The sequence below is a fragment of the Rhinoderma darwinii genome, unplaced genomic scaffold (genome assembly GCF_050947455.1).
Source record: "Rhinoderma darwinii isolate aRhiDar2 unplaced genomic scaffold, aRhiDar2.hap1 Scaffold_631, whole genome shotgun sequence".
Lineage (NCBI taxonomy): Eukaryota > Metazoa > Chordata > Amphibia > Anura > Rhinodermatidae > Rhinoderma > Rhinoderma darwinii.
The window spans coordinates 30,343-52,445 of record NW_027464187.1 but is presented as its reverse complement, the minus strand read 5'-3'; the positions used below and the strand labels follow the sequence as shown (position 1 = coordinate 52,445).

The 22,103-nt window shown below is 47.6% G+C and overlaps 13 non-coding genes and 2 pseudogenes across 13 annotated transcripts; all 15 read right to left on the bottom strand.

Moving 5' to 3' along the window:
- Nucleotides 1-707: 707 nt before the first annotated feature.
- On the bottom strand, nt 708-898 carry LOC142726830 (U2 spliceosomal RNA). Its single transcript, XR_012877073.1, has one exon. It is a non-coding gene; the product is annotated as a U2 spliceosomal RNA (small nuclear RNA).
- Nucleotides 899-2,150: 1,252 nt separating this feature from the next.
- LOC142726829 (U2 spliceosomal RNA) lies at nt 2,151-2,341 on the bottom strand. The gene has a single exon (XR_012877072.1). It is a non-coding gene; the product is annotated as a U2 spliceosomal RNA (small nuclear RNA).
- Nucleotides 2,342-3,657: 1,316 nt separating this feature from the next.
- LOC142726828 (U2 spliceosomal RNA) lies at nt 3,658-3,848 on the bottom strand. The gene has a single exon (XR_012877071.1). It is a non-coding gene; the product is annotated as a U2 spliceosomal RNA (small nuclear RNA).
- A 1,304-nt stretch (nt 3,849-5,152) lies between these two features.
- LOC142726827 (U2 spliceosomal RNA) lies at nt 5,153-5,343 on the bottom strand. Its single transcript, XR_012877070.1, has one exon. It is a non-coding gene; the product is annotated as a U2 spliceosomal RNA (small nuclear RNA).
- A 1,288-nt stretch (nt 5,344-6,631) lies between these two features.
- On the bottom strand, nt 6,632-6,822 carry LOC142726826 (U2 spliceosomal RNA). Its single transcript, XR_012877069.1, has one exon. It is a non-coding gene; the product is annotated as a U2 spliceosomal RNA (small nuclear RNA).
- Nucleotides 6,823-8,106: 1,284 nt separating this feature from the next.
- Nucleotides 8,107-8,297, bottom strand: LOC142726825 (U2 spliceosomal RNA). The gene has a single exon (XR_012877068.1). It is a non-coding gene; the product is annotated as a U2 spliceosomal RNA (small nuclear RNA).
- Nucleotides 8,298-9,589: 1,292 nt separating this feature from the next.
- Nucleotides 9,590-9,801, bottom strand: LOC142726815 (U2 spliceosomal RNA; annotated as a pseudogene).
- Nucleotides 9,802-11,077: 1,276 nt separating this feature from the next.
- LOC142726824 (U2 spliceosomal RNA) lies at nt 11,078-11,268 on the bottom strand. Its single transcript, XR_012877067.1, has one exon. It is a non-coding gene; the product is annotated as a U2 spliceosomal RNA (small nuclear RNA).
- Nucleotides 11,269-12,553: 1,285 nt separating this feature from the next.
- LOC142726823 (U2 spliceosomal RNA) lies at nt 12,554-12,744 on the bottom strand. The gene has a single exon (XR_012877066.1). It is a non-coding gene; the product is annotated as a U2 spliceosomal RNA (small nuclear RNA).
- Nucleotides 12,745-13,999: 1,255 nt separating this feature from the next.
- Nucleotides 14,000-14,190, bottom strand: LOC142726820 (U2 spliceosomal RNA). Its single transcript, XR_012877064.1, has one exon. It is a non-coding gene; the product is annotated as a U2 spliceosomal RNA (small nuclear RNA).
- Nucleotides 14,191-15,482: 1,292 nt separating this feature from the next.
- Nucleotides 15,483-15,686, bottom strand: LOC142726811 (U2 spliceosomal RNA; annotated as a pseudogene).
- A 1,292-nt stretch (nt 15,687-16,978) lies between these two features.
- Nucleotides 16,979-17,169, bottom strand: LOC142726819 (U2 spliceosomal RNA). The gene has a single exon (XR_012877063.1). It is a non-coding gene; the product is annotated as a U2 spliceosomal RNA (small nuclear RNA).
- A 1,268-nt stretch (nt 17,170-18,437) lies between these two features.
- Nucleotides 18,438-18,628, bottom strand: LOC142726818 (U2 spliceosomal RNA). The gene has a single exon (XR_012877062.1). It is a non-coding gene; the product is annotated as a U2 spliceosomal RNA (small nuclear RNA).
- A 1,292-nt stretch (nt 18,629-19,920) lies between these two features.
- LOC142726801 (U2 spliceosomal RNA) lies at nt 19,921-20,111 on the bottom strand. Its single transcript, XR_012877048.1, has one exon. It is a non-coding gene; the product is annotated as a U2 spliceosomal RNA (small nuclear RNA).
- A 1,292-nt stretch (nt 20,112-21,403) lies between these two features.
- On the bottom strand, nt 21,404-21,594 carry LOC142726817 (U2 spliceosomal RNA). The gene has a single exon (XR_012877061.1). It is a non-coding gene; the product is annotated as a U2 spliceosomal RNA (small nuclear RNA).
- Between the last annotated feature and the right edge of the window lie 509 nt (nt 21,595-22,103).

The window sequence follows — 22,103 nt, the reverse complement described above, 5'->3', positions numbered from 1 at the left end:
GAGGCCACAAGAGGGAGACAAGGGACTGCAAAATGGAAAATAGGCATCCACCAACTTTACAGACAACTTCTCCTTGCTCCTACAACCTCCATCCTTGCACAGTTTGTTATTCTTCTAGGTAACATAGTAACAAATCCAAATTGCTGCTCTCTTTGTAGGCAAGCAAGGCTTTGTTGCAACTGCAATTCTTACTTCTTCTTGAAATGTAGGGACGACAGTACATTCCATCACATCCATCTAGTGTACACAGGTAGGTCCATTGTGGCGGGCAGGCGAGCGGGCGGGCTGCTTTATTGGCTGTTTGCTGTTCCCCTACTCCACTCCACTATTTGACTGTTGTGCTGCATCAATCAATCAATCAATCAATCAATCAATCAATCAATCAATCAATCAATCAATCAATCAATCAGTGGCTGGCTCAGGTGCAGCTCTTTAACTTACCTAAAAGGGAGGGCGGAGAGAAGACAAGGAAGGTGAATGAGGTGTTCCAATGTGAAATGCCGGAAACACAGAAACACAGACGACACACAACAAGAGGTGGCAATCTATTCATTAATTGCATTTAATCAATGAGCTCATTATCACTCATGCATTGTCCAACAGGTGTTGAAATAATGGGATTAAAAGGGGAGATCCCTTCAGAAAGACAGAAACAATAGCAAAGACAAAAAACACTTTTGGAATCTGCTTTTAGTCAACACATAAGGAAAGGGTGCACCGGTCCTGGAAATACTGCAATACCAGGTCAATGCGTGGAGTGGACAGAGCAAGCTCTATTTCCATCTCCCTGTTCTAAAAATCCATTTAATATATGGTCCCCAGATAGGGGACGTATCAGATATTAAACTGATAAGAACAGATACTACACTTGATCTTAGCCAAAAGGCCGAGAAGCGATAACCCGAACGGGCCGCGCGTTGCCCGAGCCTGCCCGATACTGCTGTTCAGCCCTTGCAGCGATTCAGCCTACTTCTAGGCAATTCCATGGGGCCCTGCAGGCTCACACACTCACAGCTACACGGGAGGTGAATAAAGGCCGGAGAGGAAGCCAGACAGGATTTGCTTCTTTTGCTTGCACCACAATGCAGTGCTGAAAGAGGAGGAATCTAGCTGCCATGCAGATAAACACTGGCAGCGGCAGCAAGTGCATGCCCACAGCCACCCCTTGTTCCTTCACACCTTGTATCAGCTGTAATCCAGTCCAGTCCAGTGCTGCCTGCTGAGCAGCACTGACCAACACTGCCTGGGCCCAGGCTTTTATCTCTGAGGCCCCATTATGATGTCAGAAAGCTGGCTCTGGAATCCTGAGGGCTCCACTATGACACGTGCAAAGTTCCGTCTGAACTTTATATAAGACGGTGAGGCTCAGTCAGTCACTCAGTGTTGCCTGAGAGGGCAACACTGCAACAGCCGGCCGCCAGGCTGTCTTTTTTTTGCACAGCTAGTTGCCTCCAGGAGGCCACAAGAGGGAGACAAGGGACTGCAAAATGGAAAATAGGCATCCACCAACTTTACAGACAACTTCTCCTTGCTCCTACAACCTCCATCCTTGCACAGTTTGTTATTCTTCTAGGTAACATAGTAACAAATCCAAATTGCTGCTCTCTTTGTAGGCAAGCAAGGCTTTGTTGCAACTGCAATTTTTACTTCTTCTTGAAATGTAGGGACGACAGTACATTCCATCACATCCATCTAGTGTACACAGGTAGGTCCATTGTGGCGGGCAGGCGAGCGGGCGGGCTGCTTTATTGGCTGTTTGCTGTTCCCCTACTCCACTCCACTATTTGACTGTTGTGCTGCATCAATCAATCAATCAATCAATCAATCAATCAATCAATCAATCAATCAATCAGTGGCTGGCTCAGGTGCAGCTCTTTAACTTACCTAAAAGGGAGGGCGGAGAGAAGACAAGGAAGGTGAATGAGGTGTTCCAATGTGAAATGCCGGAAACACAGAAACACAGACGACACACAACAAGAGGTGGCAATCTATTCATTAATTGCATTTAATCAATGAGCTCATTATCACTCATGCATTGTCCAACAGGTGTTGACATAATGGGATTAAAAGGGGAGATCCCTTCAGAAAGACAGAAACAATAGCAAAGACAAAAAACACTTTTGGAATCTGCTTTTAGTCAACACATAAGGAAAGGGTGCACCGGTCCTGGAAATACTGCAATACCAGGTCAATGCGTGGAGTGGACAGAGCAAGCTCTATTTCCATCTCCCTGTTCTAAAAATCCATTTAATATATGGTCCCCAGATAGGGGACGTATCAGATATTAAACTGATAAGAACAGATACTACACTTGATCTTAGCCAAAAGGCCGAGAAGCGATAACCCGAACGGGCCGCGCGTTGCCCGAGCCTGCCCGATACTGCTGTTCAGCCCTTGCAGCGATTCAGCCTACTTCTAGGCAATTCCATGGGGCCCTGCAGGCTCACACACTCACAGCTACACGGGAGGTGAATAAAGGCCGGAGAGGAAGCCAGACAGGATTTGCTTCTTTTGCTTGCACCACAATGCAGTGCTGAAAGAGGAGGAATCTACATAAAAACGCCTTCCTGGCAACGCCCAAATGCCCTGCTGCCATGCAGATAAACACTGGCAGCGGCAGCAAGTGCATGCCCACAGCCACCCCTTGTTCCTTCACACCTTGTATCAGCTGTAATCCAGTCCAGTCCAGTGCTGCCTGCTGAGCAGCACTGACCAACACTGCCTGGGCCCAGGCTTTTATCTCTGAGGCCCCATTATGATGTCAGAAAGCTGGCTCTGGAATCCTGAGGGCTCCACTATGACACGTGCAAAGTTCCGTCTGAACTTTATATAAGACGGTGAGGCTCAGTCAGTCACTCAGTGTTGCCTGAGAGGGCAACACTGCAACAGCCGGCCACCAGGCTGTCTTTTTTTTGCACAGCTAGTTGCCTCCAGGAGGCCACAAGAGGGAGACAAGGGACTGCAAAATGGAAAATAGGCATCCACCAACTTTACAGACAACTTCTCCTTGCTCCTACAACCTCCATCCTTGCACAGTTTGTTATTCTTCTAGGTAACATAGTAACAAATCCAAATTGCTGCTCTCTTTGTAGGCAAGCAAGGCTTTGTTGCAACTGCAATTCTTACTTCTTCTTGAAATGTAGGGACGACAGTACATTCCATCACATCCATCTAGTGTACACAGGTAGGTCCATTGTGGCGGGCAGGCGAGCGGGCGGGCTGCTTTATTGGCTGTTTGCTGTTCCCCTACTCCACTCCACTATTTGACTGTTGTGCTGCATCAATCAATCAATCAATCAATCAATCAATCAATCAATCAATCAATCAATCAATCAATCAATCAATCAATCAATCAATCAGTGGCTGGCTCAGGTGCAGCTCTTTAACTTACCTAAAAGGGAGGGCGGAAAGAAGACAAGGAAGGTGAATGAGGTGTTCCAATGTGAAATGCCGGAAACACAGAAACACAGACGACACACAACAAGAGGTGGCAATCTATTCATTAATTGCATTTAATCAATGAGCTCATTATCACTCATGCATTGTCCAACAGGTGTTGAAATAATGGGATTAAAAGGGGAGATCCCTTCAGAAAGACAGAAACAATAGCAAAGACAAAAAACACTTTTGGAATCTGCTTTTAGTCAACACATAAGGAAAGGGTGCACCGGTCCTGGAAATACTGCAATACCAGGTCAATGCGTGGAGTGGACAGAGCAAGCTCTATTTCCATCTCCCTGTTCTAAAAATCCATTTAATATATGGTCCCCAGATAGGGGACGTATCAGATATTAAACTGATAAGAACAGATACTACACTTGATCTTAGCCAAAAGGCCGAGAAGCGATAACCCGAACGGGCCGCGCGTTGCCCGAGCCTGCCCGATACTGCTGTTCAGCCCTTGCAGCGATTCAGCCTACTTCTAGGCAATTCCATGGGGCCCTGCAGGCTCACACACTCACAGCTACACGGGAGGTGAATAAAGGCCGGAGAGGAAGCCAGACAGGATTTGCTTCTTTTGCTTGCACCACAATGCAGTGCTGAAAGAGGAGGAATCTACATAAAAACGCCTTCCTGGCAACGCCCAAATGCCCTGCTGCCATGCAGATAAACACTGGCAGCGGCAGCAAGTGCATGCCCACAGCCACCCCTTGTTCCTTCACACCTTGTATCAGCTGTAATCCAGTCCAGTCCAGTGCTGCCTGCTGAGCAGCACTGACCAACACTGCCTGGGCCCAGGCTTTTATCTCTGAGGCCCCATTATGATGTCAGAAAGCTTGCTCTGGAATCCTGAGGGCTCCACTATGACACGTGCAAAGTTCCGTCTGAACTTTATATAAGACGGTGAGGCTCAGTCAGTCACTCAGTGTTGCCTGAGAGGGCAACACTGCAACAGCCGGCCGCCAGGCTGTCTTTTTTTTGCACAGCTAGTTGCCTCCAGGAGGCCACAAGAGGGAGACAAGGGACTGCAAAATGGAAAATAGGCATCCACCAACTTTACAGACAACTTCTCCTTGCTCCTACAACCTCCATCCTTGCACAGTTTGTTATTCTTCTAGGTAACATAGTAACAAATCCAAATTGCTGCTCTCTTTGTAGGCAAGCAAGGCTTTGTTGCAACTGCAATTCTTACTTCTTCTTGAAATGTAGGGACGACAGTACATTCCATCACATCCATCTAGTGTACACAGGTAGGTCCATTGTGGCGGGCAGGCGAGCGGGCGGGCTGCTTTATTGGCTGTTTGCTGTTCCCCTACTCCACTCCACTATTTGACTGTTGTGCTGCATCAATCAATCAATCAATCAATCAATCAATCAATCAATCAATCAATCAATCAATCAATCAATCAATCAGTGGCTGGCTCAGGTGCAGCTCTTTAACTTACCTAAAAGGGAGGGCGGAGAGAAGACAAGGAAGGTGAATGAGGTGTTCCAATGTGAAATGCCGGAAACACAGAAACACAGACGACACACAACAAGAGGTGGCAATCTATTCATTAATTGCATTTAATCAATGAGCTCATTATCACTCATGCATTGTCCAACAGGTGTTGACATAATGGGATTAAAAGGGGAGATCCCTTCAGAAAGACAGAAACAATAGCAAAGACAAAAAACACTTTTGGAATCTGCTTTTAGTCAACACATAAGGAAAGGGTGCACCGGTCCTGGAAATACTGCAATACCAGGTCAATGCGTGGAGTGGACAGAGCAAGCTCTATTTCCATCTCCCTGTTCTAAAAATCCATTTAATATATGGTCCCCAGATAGGGGACGTATCAGATATTAAACTGATAAGAACAGATACTACACTTGATCTTAGCCAAAAGGCCGAGAAGCGATAACCCGAACGGGCCGCGCGTTGCCCGAGCCTGCCCGATACTGCTGTTCAGCCCTTGCAGCGATTCAGCCTACTTCTAGGCAATTCCATGGGGCCCTGCAGGCTCACACACTCACAGCTACACGGGAGGTGAATAAAGGCCGGAGAGGAAGCCAGACAGGATTTGCTTCTTTTGCTTGCACCACAATGCAGTGCTGAAAGAGGAGGAATCTACATAAAAACGCCTTCCTGGCAACGCCCAAATGCCCTGCTGCCATGCAGATAAACACTGGCAGCGGCAGCAAGTGCATGCCCACAGCCACCCCTTGTTCCTTCACACCTTGTATCAGCTGTAATCCAGTCCAGTCCAGTGCTGCCTGCTGAGCAGCACTGACCAACACTGCCTGGGCCCAGGCTTTTATCTCTGAGGCCCCATTATGATGTCAGAAAGCTGGCTCTGGAATCCTGAGGGCTCCACTATGACACGTGCAAAGTTCCGTCTGAACTTTATATAAGACGGTGAGGCTCAGTCAGTCACTCAGTGTTGCCTGAGAGGGCAACACTGCAACAGCCGGCCACCAGGCTGTCTTTTTTTTGCACAGCTAGTTGCCTCCAGGAGGCCACAAGAGGGAGACAAGGGACTGCAAAATGGAAAATAGGCATCCACCAACTTTACAGACAACTTCTCCTTGCTCCTACAACCTCCATCCTTGCACAGTTTGTTATTCTTCTAGGTAACATAGTAACAAATCCAAATTGCTGCTCTCTTTGTAGGCAAGCAAGGCTTTGTTGCAACTGCAATTCTTACTTCTTCTTGAAATGTAGGGACGACAGTACATTCCATCACATCCATCTAGTGTACACAGGTAGGTCCATTGTGGCGGGCAGGCGAGCGGGCGGGCTGCTTTATTGGCTGTTTGCTGTTCCCCTACTCCACTCCACTATTTGACTGTTGTGCTGCATCAATCAATCAATCAATCAATCAATCAATCAATCAATCAATCAATCAATCAGTGGCTGGCTCAGGTGCAGCTCTTTAACTTACCTAAAAGGGAGGGCGGAAAGAAGACAAGGAAGGTGAATGAGGTGTTCCAATGTGAAATGCCGGAAACACAGAAACACAGACGACACACAACAAGAGGTGGCAATCTATTCATTAATTGCATTTAATCAATGAGCTCATTATCACTCATGCATTGTCCAACAGGTGTTGAAATAATGGGATTAAAAGGGGAGATCCCTTCAGAAAGACAGAAACAATAGCAAAGACAAAAAACACTTTTGGAATCTGCTTTTAGTCAACACATAAGGAAAGGGTGCACCGGTCCTGGAAATACTGCAATACCAGGTCAATGCGTGGAGTGGACAGAGCAAGCTCTATTTCCATCTCCCTGTTCTAAAAATCCATTTAATATATGGTCCCCAGATAGGGGACGTATCAGATATTAAACTGATAAGAACAGATACTACACTTGATCTTAGCCAAAAGGCCGAGAAGCGATAACCCGAACGGGCCGCGCGTTGCCCGAGCCTGCCCGATACTGCTGTTCAGCCCTTGCAGCGATTCAGCCTACTTCTAGGCAATTCCATGGGGCCCTGCAGGCTCACACACTCACAGCTACACGGGAGGTGAATAAAGGCCGGAGAGGAAGCCAGACAGGATTTGCTTCTTTTGCTTGCACCACAATGCAGTGCTGAAAGAGGAGGAATCTACATAAAAACGCCTTCCTGGCAACGCCCAAATGCCCTGCTGCCATGCAGATAAACACTGGCAGCGGCAGCAAGTGCATGCCCACAGCCACCCCTTGTTCCTTCACACCTTGTATCAGCTGTAATCCAGTCCAGTCCAGTGCTGCCTGCTGAGCAGCACTGACCAACACTGCCTGGGCCCAGGCTTTTATCTCTGAGGCCCCATTATGATGTCAGAAAGCTTGCTCTGGAATCCTGAGGGCTCCACTATGACACGTGCAAAGTTCCGTCTGAACTTTATATAAGACGGTGAGGCTCAGTCAGTCACTCAGTGTTGCCTGAGAGGGCAACACTGCAACAGCCGGCCGCCAGGCTGTCTTTTTTTTGCACAGCTAGTTGCCTCCAGGAGGCCACAAGAGGGAGACAAGGGACTGCAAAATGGAAAATAGGCATCCACCAACTTTACAGACAACTTCTCCTTGCTCCTACAACCTCCATCCTTGCACAGTTTGTTATTCTTCTAGGTAACATAGTAACAAATCCAAATTGCTGCTCTCTTTGTAGGCAAGCAAGGCTTTGTTGCAACTGCAATTCTTACTTCTTCTTGAAATGTAGGGACGACAGTACATTCCATCACATCCATCTAGTGTACACAGGTAGGTCCATTGTGGCGGGCAGGCGAGCGGGCGGGCTGCTTTATTGGCTGTTTGCTGTTCCCCTACTCCACTCCACTATTTGACTGTTGTGCTGCATCAATCAATCAATCAATCAATCAATCAATCAATCAATCAATCAATCAGTGGCTGGCTCAGGTGCAGCTCTTTAACTTACCTAAAAGGGAGGGCGGAGAGAAGACAAGGAAGGTGAATGAGGTGTTCCAATGTGAAATGCCGGAAACACAGAAACACAGACGACACACAACAAGAGGTGGCAATCTATTCATTAATTGCATTTAATCAATGAGCTCATTATCACTCATGCATTGTCCAACAGGTGTTGAAATAATGGGATTAAAAGGGGAGATCCCTTCAGAAAGACAGAAACAATAGCAAAGACAAAAAACACTTTTGGAATCTGCTTTTAGTCAACACATAAGGAAAGGGTGCACCGGTCCTGGAAATACTGCAATACCAGGTCAATGCGTGGAGTGGACAGAGCAAGCTCTATTTCCATCTCCCTGTTCTAAAAATCCATTTAATATATGGTCCCCAGATAGGGGACGTATCAGATATTAAACTGATAAGAACAGATACTACACTTGATCTTAGCCAAAAGGCCGAGAAGCGATAACCCGAACGGGCCGCGCGTTGCCCGAGCCTGCCCGATACTGCTGTTCAGCCCTTGCAGCGATTCAGCCTACTTCTAGGCAATTCCATGGGGCCCTGCAGGCTCACACACTCACAGCTACACGGGAGGTGAATAAAGGCCGGAGAGGAAGCCAGACAGGATTTGCTTCTTTTGCTTGCACCACAATGCAGTGCTGAAAGAGGAGGAATCTACATAAAAACGCCTTCCTGGCAACGCCCAAATGCCCTGCTGCCATGCAGATAAACACTGGCAGCGGCAGCAAGTGCATGCCCACAGCCACCCCTTGTTCCTTCACACCTTGTATCAGCTGTAATCCAGTCCAGTCCAGTGCTGCCTGCTGAGCAGCACTGACCAACACTGCCTGGGCCCAGGCTTTTATCTCTGAGGCCCCATTATGATGTCAGAAAGCTGGCTCTGGAATCCTGAGGGCTCCACTATGACACGTGCAAAGTTCCGTCTGAACTTTATATAAGACGGTGAGGCTCAGTCAGTCACTCAGTGTTGCCTGAGAGGGCAACACTGCAACAGCCGGCCGCCAGGCTGTCTTTTTTTTGCACAGCTAGTTGCCTCCAGGAGGCCACAAGAGGGAGACAAGGGACTGCAAAATGGAAAATAGGCATCCACCAACTTTACAGACAACTTCTCCTTGCTCCTACAACCTCCATCCTTGCACAGTTTGTTATTCTTCTAGGTAACATAGTAACAAATCCAAATTGCTGCTCTCTTTGTAGGCAAGCAAGGCTTTGTTGCAACTGCAATTCTTACTTCTTCTTGAAATGTAGGGACGACAGTACATTCCATCACATCCATCTAGTGTACACAGGTAGGTCCATTGTGGCGGGCAGGCGAGCGGGCGGGCTGCTTTATTGGCTGTTTGCTGTTCCCCTACTCCACTCCACTATTTGACTGTTGTGCTGCATCAATCAATCAATCAATCAATCAATCAATCAATCAATCAATCAATCAATCAATCAGTGGCTGGCTCAGGTGCAGCTCTTTAACTTACCTAAAAGGGAGGGCGGAGAGAAGACAAGGAAGGTGAATGAGGTGTTCCAATGTGAAATGCCGGAAACACAGAAACACAGACGACACACAACAAGAGGTGGCAATCTATTCATTAATTGCATTTAATCAATGAGCTCATTATCACTCATGCATTGTCCAACAGGTGTTGAAATAATGGGATTAAAAGGGGAGATCCCTTCAGAAAGACAGAAACAATAGCAAAGACAAAAAACACTTTTGGAATCTGCTTTTAGTCAACACATAAGGAAAGGGTGCACCGGTCCTGGAAATACTGCAATACCAGGTCAATGCGTGGAGTGGACAGAGCAAGCTCTATTTCCATCTCCCTGTTCTAAAAATCCATTTAATATATGGTCCCCAGATAGGGGACGTATCAGATATTAAACTGATAAGAACAGATACTACACTTGATCTTAGCCAAACTACACTTGATCTTAGCCAAAAGGCCGAGAAGCGATAACCCGAACGGGCCGCGCGTTGCCCGAGCCTGCCCGATACTGCTGTTCAGCCCTTGCAGCGATTCAGCCTACTTCTAGGCAATTCCATGGGGCCCTGCAGGCTCACACACTCACAGCTACACGGGAGGTGAATAAAGGCCGGAGAGGAAGCCAGACAGGATTTGCTTCTTTTGCTTGCACCACAATGCAGTGCTGAAAGAGGAGGAATCTACATAAAAACGCCTTCCTGGCAACGCCCAAATGCCCTGCTGCCATGCAGATAAACACTGGCAGCGGCAGCAAGTGCATGCCCACAGCCACCCCTTGTTCCTTTACACCTTGTATCAGCTGTAATCCAGTCCAGTCCAGTGCTGCCTGCTGAGCAGCACTGACCAACACTGCCTGGGCCCAGGCTTTTATCTCTGAGGCCCCATTATGATGTCAGAAAGCTGGCTCTGGAATCCTGAGGGCTCCACTATGACACGTGCAAAGTTCCGTCTGAACTTTATATAAGACGGTGAGGCTCAGTCAGTCACTCAGTGTTGCCTGAGAGGGCAACACTGCAACAGCCGGCCGCCAGGCTGTCTTTTTTTTGCACAGCTAGTTGCCTCCAGGAGGCCACAAGAGGGAGACAAGGGACTGCAAAATGGAAAATAGGCATCCACCAACTTTACAGACAACTTCTCCTTGCTCCTACAACCTCCATCCTTGCACAGTTTGTTATTCTTCTAGGTAACATAGTAACAAATCCAAATTGCTGCTCTCTTTGTAGGCAAGCAAGGCTTTGTTGCAACTGCAATTCTTACTTCTTCTTGAAATGTAGGGACGACAGTACATTCCATCACATCCATCTAGTGTACACAGGTAGGTCCATTGTGGCGGGCAGGCGAGCGGGCGGGCTGCTTTATTGGCTGTTTGCTGTTCCCCTACTCCACTCCACTATTTGACTGTTGTGCTGCATCAATCAATCAATCAATCAATCAATCAATCAATCAATCAGTGGCTGGCTCAGGTGCAGCTCTTTAACTTACCTAAAAGGGAGGGCGGAGAGAAGACAAGGAAGGTGAATGAGGTGTTCCAATGTGAAATGCCGGAAACACAGAAACACAGACGACACACAACAAGAGGTGGCAATCTATTCATTAATTGCATTTAATCAATGAGCTCATTATCACTCATGCATTGTCCAACAGGTGTTGAAATAATGGGATTAAAAGGGGAGATCCCTTCAGAAAGACAGAAACAATAGCAAAGACAAAAAACACTTTTGGAATCTGCTTTTAGTCAACACATAAGGAAAGGGTGCACCGGTCCTGGAAATACTGCAATACCAGGTCAATGCGTGGAGTGGACAGAGCAAGCTCTATTTCCATCTCCCTGTTCTAAAAATCCATTTAATATATGGTCCCCAGATAGGGGACGTATCAGATATTAAACTGATAAGAACAGATACTACACTTGATCTTAGCCAAAAGGCCGAGAAGCGATAACCCGAACGGGCCGCGCGTTGCCCGAGCCTGCCCGATACTGCTGTTCAGCCCTTGCAGCGATTCAGCCTACTTCTAGGCAATTCCATGGGGCCCTGCAGGCTCACACACTCACAGCTACACGGGAGGTGAATAAAGGCCGGAGAGGAAGCCAGACAGGATTTGCTTCTTTTGCTTGCACCACAATGCAGTGCTGAAAGAGGAGGAATCTACATAAAAACGCCTTCCTGGCAACGCCCAAATGCCCTGCTGCCATGCAGATAAACACTGGCAGCGGCAGCAAGTGCATGCCCACAGCCACCCCTTGTTCCTTCACACCTTGTATCAGCTGTAATCCAGTCCAGTCCAGTGCTGCCTGCTGAGCAGCACTGACCAACACTGCCTGGGCCCAGGCTTTTATCTCTGAGGCCCCATTATGATGTCAGAAAGCTGGCTCTGGAATCCTGAGGGCTCCACTATGACACGTGCAAAGTTCCGTCTGAACTTTATATAAGACGGTGAGGCTCAGTCAGTCACTCAGTGTTGCCTGAGAGGGCAACACTGCAACAGCCGGCTGCCAGGCTGTCTTTTTTTTGCACAGCTAGTTGCCTCCAGGAGGCCACAAGAGGGAGACAAGGGACTGCAAAATGGAAAATAGGCATCCACCAACTTTACAGACAACTTCTCCTTGCTCCTACAACCTCCATCCTTGCACAGTTTGTTATTCTTCTAGGTAACATAGTAACAAATCCAAATTGCTGCTCTCTTTGTAGGCAAGCAAGGCTTTGTTGCAACTGCAATTCTTACTTCTTCTTGAAATGTAGGGACGACAGTACATTCCATCTCATCCATCTAGTGTACACAGGTAGGTCCATTGTGGCGGGCAGGCGAGCGGGCGGGCTGCTTTATTGGCTGTTTGCTGTTCCCCTACTCCACTCCACTATTTGACTGTTGTGCTGCATCAATCAATCAATCAATCAATCAATCAATCAATCAATCAATCAATCAGTGGCTGGCTCAGGTGCAGCTCTTTAACTTACCTAAAAGGGAGGGCGGAGAGAAGACAAGGAAGGTGAATTGAGGTGTTCCAATGTGAAATGCCGGAAACACAGAAACACAGACGACACACAACAAGAGGTGGCAATCTATTCATTAATTGCATTTAATCAATGAGCTCATTATCACTCATGCATTGTCCAACAGGTGTTGAAATAATGGGATTAAAAGGGGAGATCCCTTCAGAAAGACAGAAACAATAGCAAAGACAAAAAACACTTTTGGAATCTGCTTTTAGTCAACACATAAGGAAAGGGTGCACCGGTCCTGGAAATACTGCAATACCAGGTCAATGCGTGGAGTGGACAGAGCAAGCTCTATTTCCATCTCCCTGTTCTAAAAATCCATTTAATATATGGTCCCCAGATAGGGGACGTATCAGATATTAAACTGATAAGAACAGATACTACACTTGATCTTAGCCAAAAGGCCGAGAAGCGATAACCCGAACGGGCCGCGCGTTGCCCGAGCCTGCCCGATACTGCTGTTCAGCCCTTGCAGCGATTCAGCCTACTTCTAGGCAATTCCATGGGGCCCTGCAGGCTCACACACTCACAGCTACACGGGAGGTGAATAAAGGCCGGAGAGGAAGCCAGACAGGATTTGCTTCTTTTGCTTGCACCACAATGCAGTGCTGAAAGAGGAGGAATCTACATAAAAACGCCTTCCTGGCAACGCCCAAATGCCCTGCTGCCATGCAGATAAACACTGGCAGCGGCAGCAAGTGCATGCCCACAGCCACCCCTTGTTCCTTCACACCTTGTATCAGCTGTAATCCAGTCCAGTCCAGTGCTGCCTGCTGAGCAGCACTGACCAACACTGCCTGGGCCCAGGCTTTTATCTCTGAGGCCCCATTATGATGTCAGAAAGCTGGCTCTGGAATCCTGAGGGCTCCACTATGACACGTGCAAAGTTCCGTCTGAACTTTATATAAGACGGTGAGGCTCAGTCAGTCACTCAGTGGGCTGTCTTTTTTTTGCACAGCTAGTTGCCTCCAGGAGGCCACAAGAGGGAGACAAGGGACTGCAAAATGGAAAATAGGCATCCACCAACTTTACAGACAACTTCTCCTTGCTCCTACAACCTCCATCCTTGCACAGTTTGTTATTCTTCTAGGTAACATAGTAACAAATCCAAATTGCTGCTCTCTTTGTAGGCAAGCAAGGCTTTGTTGCAACTGCAATTCTTACTTCTTCTTGAAATGTAGGGACGACAGTACATTCCATCACATCCATCTAGTGTACACAGGTAGGTCCATTGTGGCGGGCAGGCGAGCGGGCGGGCTGCTTTATTGGCTGTTTGCTGTTCCCCTACTCCACTCCACTATTTGACTGTTGTGCTGCATCAATCAATCAATCAATCAATCAATCAATCAATCAATCAATCAATCAATCAATCAGTGGCTGGCTCAGGTGCAGCTCTTTAACTTACCTAAAAGGGAGGGCGGAGAGAAGACAAGGAAGGTGAATGAGGTGTTCCAATGTGAAATGCCGGAAACACAGAAACACAGACGACACACAACAAGAGGTGGCAATCTATTCATTAATTGCATTTAATCAATGAGCTCATTATCACTCATGCATTGTCCAACAGGTGTTGAAATAATGGGATTAAAAGGGGAGATCCCTTCAGAAAGACAGAAACAATAGCAAAGACAAAAAACACTTTTGGAATCTGCTTTTAGTCAACACATAAGGAAAGGGTGCACCGGTCCTGGAAATACTGCAATACCAGGTCAATGCGTGGAGTGGACAGAGCAAGCTCTATTTCCATCTCCCTGTTCTAAAAATCCATTTAATATATGGTCCCCAGATAGGGGACGTATCAGATATTAAACTGATAAGAACAGATACTACACTTGATCTTAGCCAAAAGGCCGAGAAGCGATAACCCGAACGGGCCGCGCGTTGCCCGAGCCTGCCCGATACTGCTGTTCAGCCCTTGCAGCGATTCAGCCTACTTCTAGGCAATTCCATGGGGCCCTGCAGGCTCACACACTCACAGCTACACGGGAGGTGAATAAAGGCCGGAGAGGAAGCCAGACAGGATTTGCTTCTTTTGCTTGCACCACAATGCAGTGCTGAAAGAGGAGGAATCTACATAAAAACGCCTTCCTGGCAACGCCCAAATGCCCTGCTGCCATGCAGATAAACACTGGCAGCGGCAGCAAGTGCATGCCCACAGCCACCCCTTGTTCCTTCACACCTTGTATCAGCTGTAATCCAGTCCAGTCCAGTGCTGCCTGCTGAGCAGCACTGACCAACACTGCCTGGGCCCAGGCTTTTATCTCTGAGGCCCCATTATGATGTCAGAAAGCTGGCTCTGGAATCCTGAGGGCTCCACTATGACACGTGCAAAGTTCCGTCTGAACTTTATATAAGACGGTGAGGCTCAGTCAGTCACTCAGTGTTGCCTGAGAGGGCAACACTGCAACAGCCGGCCGCCAGGCTGTCTTTTTTTTGCACAGCTAGTTGCCTCCAGGAGGCCACAAGAGGGAGACAAGGGACTGCAAAATGGAAAATAGGCATCCACCAACTTTACAGACAACTTCTCCTTGCTCCTACAACCTCCATCCTTGCACAGTTTGTTATTCTTCTAGGTAACATAGTAACAAATCCAAATTGCTGCTCTCTTTGTAGGCAAGCAAGGCTTTGTTGCAACTGCAATTCTTACTTCTTCTTGAAATGTAGGGACGACAGTACATTCCATCACATCCATCTAGTGTACACAGGTAGGTCCATTGTGGCGGGCAGGCGAGCGGGCGGGCTGCTTTATTGGCTGTTTGCTGTTCCCCTACTCCACTCCACTATTTGACTGTTGTGCTGCATCAATCAATCAATCAATCAATCAATCAATCAATCAATCAATCAATCAATCAATCAGTGGCTGGCTCAGGTGCAGCTCTTTAACTTACCTAAAAGGGAGGGCGGAGAGAAGACAAGGAAGGTGAATGAGGTGTTCCAATGTGAAATGCCGGAAACACAGAAACACAGACGACACACAACAAGAGGTGGCAATCTATTCATTAATTGCATTTAATCAATGAGCTCATTATCACTCATGCATTGTCCAACAGGTGTTGAAATAATGGGATTAAAAGGGGAGATCCCTTCAGAAAGACAGAAACAATAGCAAAGACAAAAAACACTTTTGGAATCTGCTTTTAGTCAACACATAAGGAAAGGGTGCACCGGTCCTGGAAATACTGCAATACCAGGTCAATGCGTGGAGTGGACAGAGCAAGCTCTATTTCCATCTCCCTGTTCTAAAAATCCATTTAATATATGGTCTTAATATATGGTCCCCAGATAGGGGACGTATCAGATATTAAACTGATAAGAACAGATACTACACTTGATCTTAGCCAAAAGGCCGAGAAGCGATAACCCGAACGGGCCGCGCGTTGCCCGAGCCTGCCCGATACTGCTGTTCAGCCCTTGCAGCGATTCAGCCTACTTCTAGGCAATTCCATGGGGCCCTGCAGGCTCACACACTCACAGCTACACGGGAGGTGAATAAAGGCCGGAGAGGAAGCCAGACAGGATTTGCTTCTTTTGCTTGCACCACAATGCAGTGCTGAAAGAGGAGGAATCTACATAAAAACGCCTTCCTGGCAACGCCCAAATGCCCTGCTGCCATGCAGATAAACACTGGCAGCGGCAGCAAGTGCATGCCCACAGCCACCCCTTGTTCCTTCACACCTTGTATCAGCTGTAATCCAGTCCAGTCCAGTGCTGCCTGCTGAGCAGCACTGACCAACACTGCCTGGGCCCAGGCTTTTATCTCTGAGGCCCCATTATGATGTCAGAAAGCTGGCTCTGGAATCCTGAGGGCTCCACTATGACACGTGCAAAGTTCCGTCTGAACTTTATATAAGACGGTGAGGCTCAGTCAGTCACTCAGTGTTGCCTGAGAGGGCAACACTGCAACAGCCGGCCGCCAGGCTGTCTTTTTTTTGCACAGCTAGTTGCCTCCAGGAGGCCACAAGAGGGAGACAAGGGACTGCAAAATGGAAAATAGGCATCCACCAACTTTACAGACAACTTCTCCTTGCTCCTACAACCTCCATCCTTGCACAGTTTGTTATTCTTCTAGGTAACATAGTAACAAATCCAAATTGCTGCTCTCTTTGTAGGCAAGCAAGGCTTTGTTGCAACTGCAATTCTTACTTCTTCTTGAAATGTAGGGACGACAGTACATTCCATCACATCCATCTAGTGTACACAGGTAGGTCCATTGTGGCGGGCAGGCGAGCGGGCGGGCTGCTTTATTGGCTGTTTGCTGTTCCCCTACTCCACTCCACTATTTGACTGTTGTGCTGCATCAATCAATCAATCAATCAATCAATCAATCAATCAATCAATCAATCAATCAATCAGTGGCTGGCTCAGGTGCAGCTCTTTAACTTACCTAAAAGGGAGGGCGGAGAGAAGACAAGGAAGGTGAATGAGGTGTTCCAATGTGAAATGCCGGAAACACAGAAACACAGACGACACACAACAAGAGGTGGCAATCTATTCATTAATTGCATTTAATCAATGAGCTCATTATCACTCATGCATTGTCCAACAGGTGTTGAAATAATGGGATTAAAAGGGGAGATCCCTTCAGAAAGACAGAAACAATAGCAAAGACAAAAAACACTTTTGGAATCTGCTTTTAGTCAACACATAAGGAAAGGGTGCACCGGTCCTGGAAATACTGCAATACCAGGTCAATGCGTGGAGTGGACAGAGCAAGCTCTATTTCCATCTCCCTGTTCTAAAAATCCATTTAATATATGGTCCCCAGATAGGGGACGTATCAGATATTAAACTGATAAGAACAGATACTACACTTGATCTTAGCCAAAAGGCCGAGAAGCGATAACCCGAACGGGCCGCGCGTTGCCCGAGCCTGCCCGATACTGCTGTTCAGCCCTTGCAGCGATTCAGCCTACTTCTAGGCAATTCCATGGGGCCCTGCAGGCTCACACACTCACAGCTACACGGGAGGTGAATAAAGGCCGGAGAGGAAGCCAGACAGGATTTGCTTCTTTTGCTTGCACCACAATGCAGTGCTGAAAGAGGAGGAATCTACATAAAAACGCCTTCCTGGCAACGCCCAAATGCCCTGCTGCCATGCAGATAAACACTGGCAGCGGCAGCAAGTGCATGCCCACAGCCACCCCTTGTTCCTTCACACCTTGTATCAGCTGTAATCCAGTCCAGTCCAGTGCTGCCTGCTGAGCAGCACTGACCAACACTGCCTGGGCCCAGGCTTTTATCTCTGAGGCCCCATTATGATGTCAGAAAGCTGGCTCTGGAATCCTGAGGGCTCCACTATGACACGTGCAAAGTTCCGTCTGAACTTTATATAAGACGGTGAGGCTCAGTCAGTCACTCAGTGTTGCCTGAGAGGGCAACACTGCAACAGCCGGCCGCCAGGCTGTCTTTTTTTTGCACAGCTAGTTGCCTCCAGGAGGCCACAAGAGGGAGACAAGGGACTGCAAAATGGAAAATAGGCATCCACCAACTTTACAGACAACTTCTCCTTGCTCCTACAACCTCCATCCTTGCACAGTTTGTTATTCTTCTAGGTAACATAGTAACAAATCCAAATTGCTGCTCTCTTTGTAGGCAAGCAAGGCTTTGTTGCAACTGCAATTCTTACTTCTTCTTGAAATGTAGGGACGACAGTACATTCCATCACATCCATCTAGTGTACACAGGTAGGTCCATTGTGGCGGGCAGGCGAGCGGGCGGGCTGCTTTATTGGCTGTTTGCTGTTCCCCTACTCCACTCCACTATTTGACTGTTGTGCTGCATCAATCAATCAATCAATCAATCAATCAATCAGTGGCTGGCTCAGGTGCAGCTCTTTAACTTACCTAAAAGGGAGGGCGGAGAGAAGACAAGGAAGGTGAATGAGGTGTTCCAATGTGAAATGCCGGAAACACAGAAACACAGACGACACACAACAAGAGGTGGCAATCTATTCATTAATTGCATTTAATCAATGAGCTCATTATCACTCATGCATTGTCCAACAGGTGTTGAAATAATGGGATTAAAAGGGGAGATCCCTTCAGAAAGACAGAAACAATAGCAAAGACAAAAAACACTTTTGGAATCTGCTTTTAGTCAACACATAAGGAAAGGGTGCACCGGTCCTGGAAATACTGCAATACCAGGTCAATGCGTGGAGTGGACAGAGCAAGCTCTATTTCCATCTCCCTGTTCTAAAAATCCATTTAATATATGGTCCCCAGATAGGGGACGTATCAGATATTAAACTGATAAGAACAGATACTACACTTGATCTTAGCCAAAAGGCCGAGAAGCGATAACCCGAACGGGCCGCGCGTTGCCCGAGCCTGCCCGATACTGCTGTTCAGCCCTTGCAGCGATTCAGCCTACTTCTAGGCAATTCCATGGGGCCCTGCAGGCTCACACACTCACAGCTACACGGGAGGTGAATAAAGGCCGGAGAGGAAGCCAGACAGGATTTGCTTCTTTTGCTTGCACCACAATGCAGTGCTGAAAGAGGAGGAATCTACATAAAAACGCCTTCCTGGCAACGCCCAAATGCCCTGCTGCCATGCAGATAAACACTGGCAGCGGCAGCAAGTGCATGCCCACAGCCACCCCTTGTTCCTTCACACCTTGTATCAGCTGTAATCCAGTCCAGTCCAGTGCTGCCTGCTGAGCAGCACTGACCAACACTGCCTGGGCCCAGGCTTTTATCTCTGAGGCCCCATTATGATGTCAGAAAGCTGGCTCTGGAATCCTGAGGGCTCCACTATGACACGTGCAAAGTTCCGTCTGAACTTTATATAAGACGGTGAGGCTCAGTCAGTCACTCAGTGTTGCCTGAGAGGGCAACACTGCAACAGCCGGCCGCCAGGCTGTCTTTTTTTTGCACAGCTAGTTGCCTCCAGGAGGCCACAAGAGGGAGACAAGGGACTGCAAAATGGAAAATAGGCATCCACCAACTTTACAGACAACTTCTCCTTGCTCCTACAACCTCCATCCTTGCACAGTTTGTTATTCTTCTAGGTAACATAGTAACAAATCCAAATTGCTGCTCTCTTTGTAGGCAAGCAAGGCTTTGTTGCAACTGCAATTCTTACTTCTTCTTGAAATGTAGGGACGACAGTACATTCCATCACATCCATCTAGTGTACACAGGTAGGTCCATTGTGGCGGGCAGGCGAGCGGGCGGGCTGCTTTATTGGCTGTTTGCTGTTCCCCTACTCCACTCCACTATTTGACTGTTGTGCTGCATCAATCAATCAATCAATCAATCAATCAATCAATCAATCAATCAATCAATCAATCAGTGGCTGGCTCAGGTGCAGCTCTTTAACTTACCTAAAAGGGAGGGCGGAGAGAAGACAAGGAAGGTGAATGAGGTGTTCCAATGTGAAATGCCGGAAACACAGAAACACAGACGACACACAACAAGAGGTGGCAATCTATTCATTAATTGCATTTAATCAATGAGCTCATTATCACTCATGCATTGTCCAACAGGTGTTGAAATAATGGGATTAAAAGGGGAGATCCCTTCAGAAAGACAGAAACAATAGCAAAGACAAAAAACACTTTTGGAATCTGCTTTTAGTCAACACATAAGGAAAGGGTGCACCGGTCCTGGAAATACTGCAATACCAGGTCAATGCGTGGAGTGGACAGAGCAAGCTCTATTTCCATCTCCCTGTTCTAAAAATCCACTTAATATATGGTCCCCAGATAGGGGACGTATCAGATATTAAACTGATAAGAACAGATACTACACTTGATCTTAGCCAAAAGGCCGAGAAGCGATAACCCGAACGGGCCGCGCGTTGCCCGAGCCTGCCCGATACTGCTGTTCAGCCCTTGCAGCGATTCAGCCTACTTCTAGGCAATTCCATGGGGCCCTGCAGGCTCACACACTCACAGCTACACGGGAGGTGAATAAAGGCCGGAGAGGAAGCCAGACAGGATTTGCTTCTTTTGCTTGCACCACAATGCAGTGCTGAAAGAGGAGGAATCTACATAAAAACGCCTTCCTGGCAACGCCCAAATGCCCTGCTGCCATGCAGATAAACACTGGCAGCGGCAGCAAGTGCATGCCCACAGCCACCCCTTGTTCCTTCACACCTTGTATCAGCTGTAATCCAGTCCAGTCCAGTGCTGCCTGCTGAGCAGCACTGACCAACACTGCCTGGGCCCAGGCTTTTATCTCTGAGGCCCCATTATGATGTCAGAAAGCTGGCTCTGGAATCCTGAGGGCTCCACTATGACACGTGCAAAGTTCCGTCTGAACTTTATATAAGACGGTGAGGCTCAGTCAGTCACTCAGTGTTGCCTGAGAGGGCAACACTGCAACAGCCGGCCGCCAGGCTGTCTTTTTTTTGCACAGCTAGTTGCCTCCAGGAGGCCACAAGAGGGAGACAAGGGACTGCAAAATGGAAAATAGGCATCCACCAACTTTACAGACAACTTCTCCTTGCTCCTACAACCTCCATCCTTGCACAGTTTGTTATTCTTCTAGGTAACATAGTAACAAATCCAAATTGCTGCTCTCTTTGTAGGCAAGCAAGGCTTTGTTGCAACTGCAATTCTTACTTCTTCTTGAAATGTAGGGACGACAGTACATTCCATCACATCCATCTAGTGTACACAGGTAGGTCCATTGTGGCGGGCAGGCGAGCGGGCGGGCTGCTTTATTGGCTGTTTGCTGTTCCCCTACTCCACTCCACTATTTGACTGTTGTGCTGCATCAATCAATCAATCAATCAATCAATCAATCAATCAATCAATCAATCAATCAATCAGTGGCTGGCTCAGGTGCAGCTCTTTAACTTACCTAAAAGGGAGGGCGGAGAGAAGACAAGGAAGGTGAATGAGGTGTTCCAATGTGAAATGCCGGAAACACAGAAACACAGACGACACACAACAAGAGGTGGCAATCTATTCATTAATTGCATTTAATCAATGAGCTCATTATCACTCATGCATTGTCCAACAGGTGTTGAAATAATGGGATTAAAAGGGGAGATCCCTTCAGAAAGACAGAAACAATAGCAAAGACAAAAAACACTTTTGGAATCTGCTTTTAGTCAACACATAAGGAAAGGGTGCACCGGTCCTGGAAATACTGCAATACCAGGTCAATGCGTGGAGTGGACAGAGCAAGCTCTATTTCCATCTCCCTGTTCTAAAAATCCATTTAATATATGGTCCCCAGATAGGGGACGTATCAGATATTAAACTGATAAGAACAGATACTACACTTGATCTTAGCCAAAAGGCCGAGAAGCGATAACCCGAACGGGCCGCGCGTTGCCCGAGCCTGCCCGATACTGCTGTTCAGCCCTTGCAGCGATTCAGCCTACTTCTAGGCAATTCCATGGGGCCCTGCAGGCTCACACACTCACAGCTACACGGGAGGTGAATAAAGGCCGGAGAGGAAGCCAGACAGGATTTGCTTCTTTTGCTTGCACCACAATGCAGTGCTGAAAGAGGAGGAATCTACATAAAAACGCCTTCCTGGCAACGCCCAAATGCCCTGCTGCCATGCAGATAAACACTGGCAGCGGCAGCAAGTGCATGCCCACAGCCACCCCTTGTTCCTTCACACCTTGTATCAGCTGTAATCCAGTCCAGTCCAGTGCTGCCTGCTGAGCAGCACTGACCAACACTGCCTGGGCCCAGGCTTTTATCTCTGAGGCCCCATTATGATGTCAGAAAGCTGGCTCTGGAATCCTGAGGGCTCCACTATGACACGTGCAAAGTTCCGTCTGAACTTTATATAAGACGGTGAGGCTCAGTC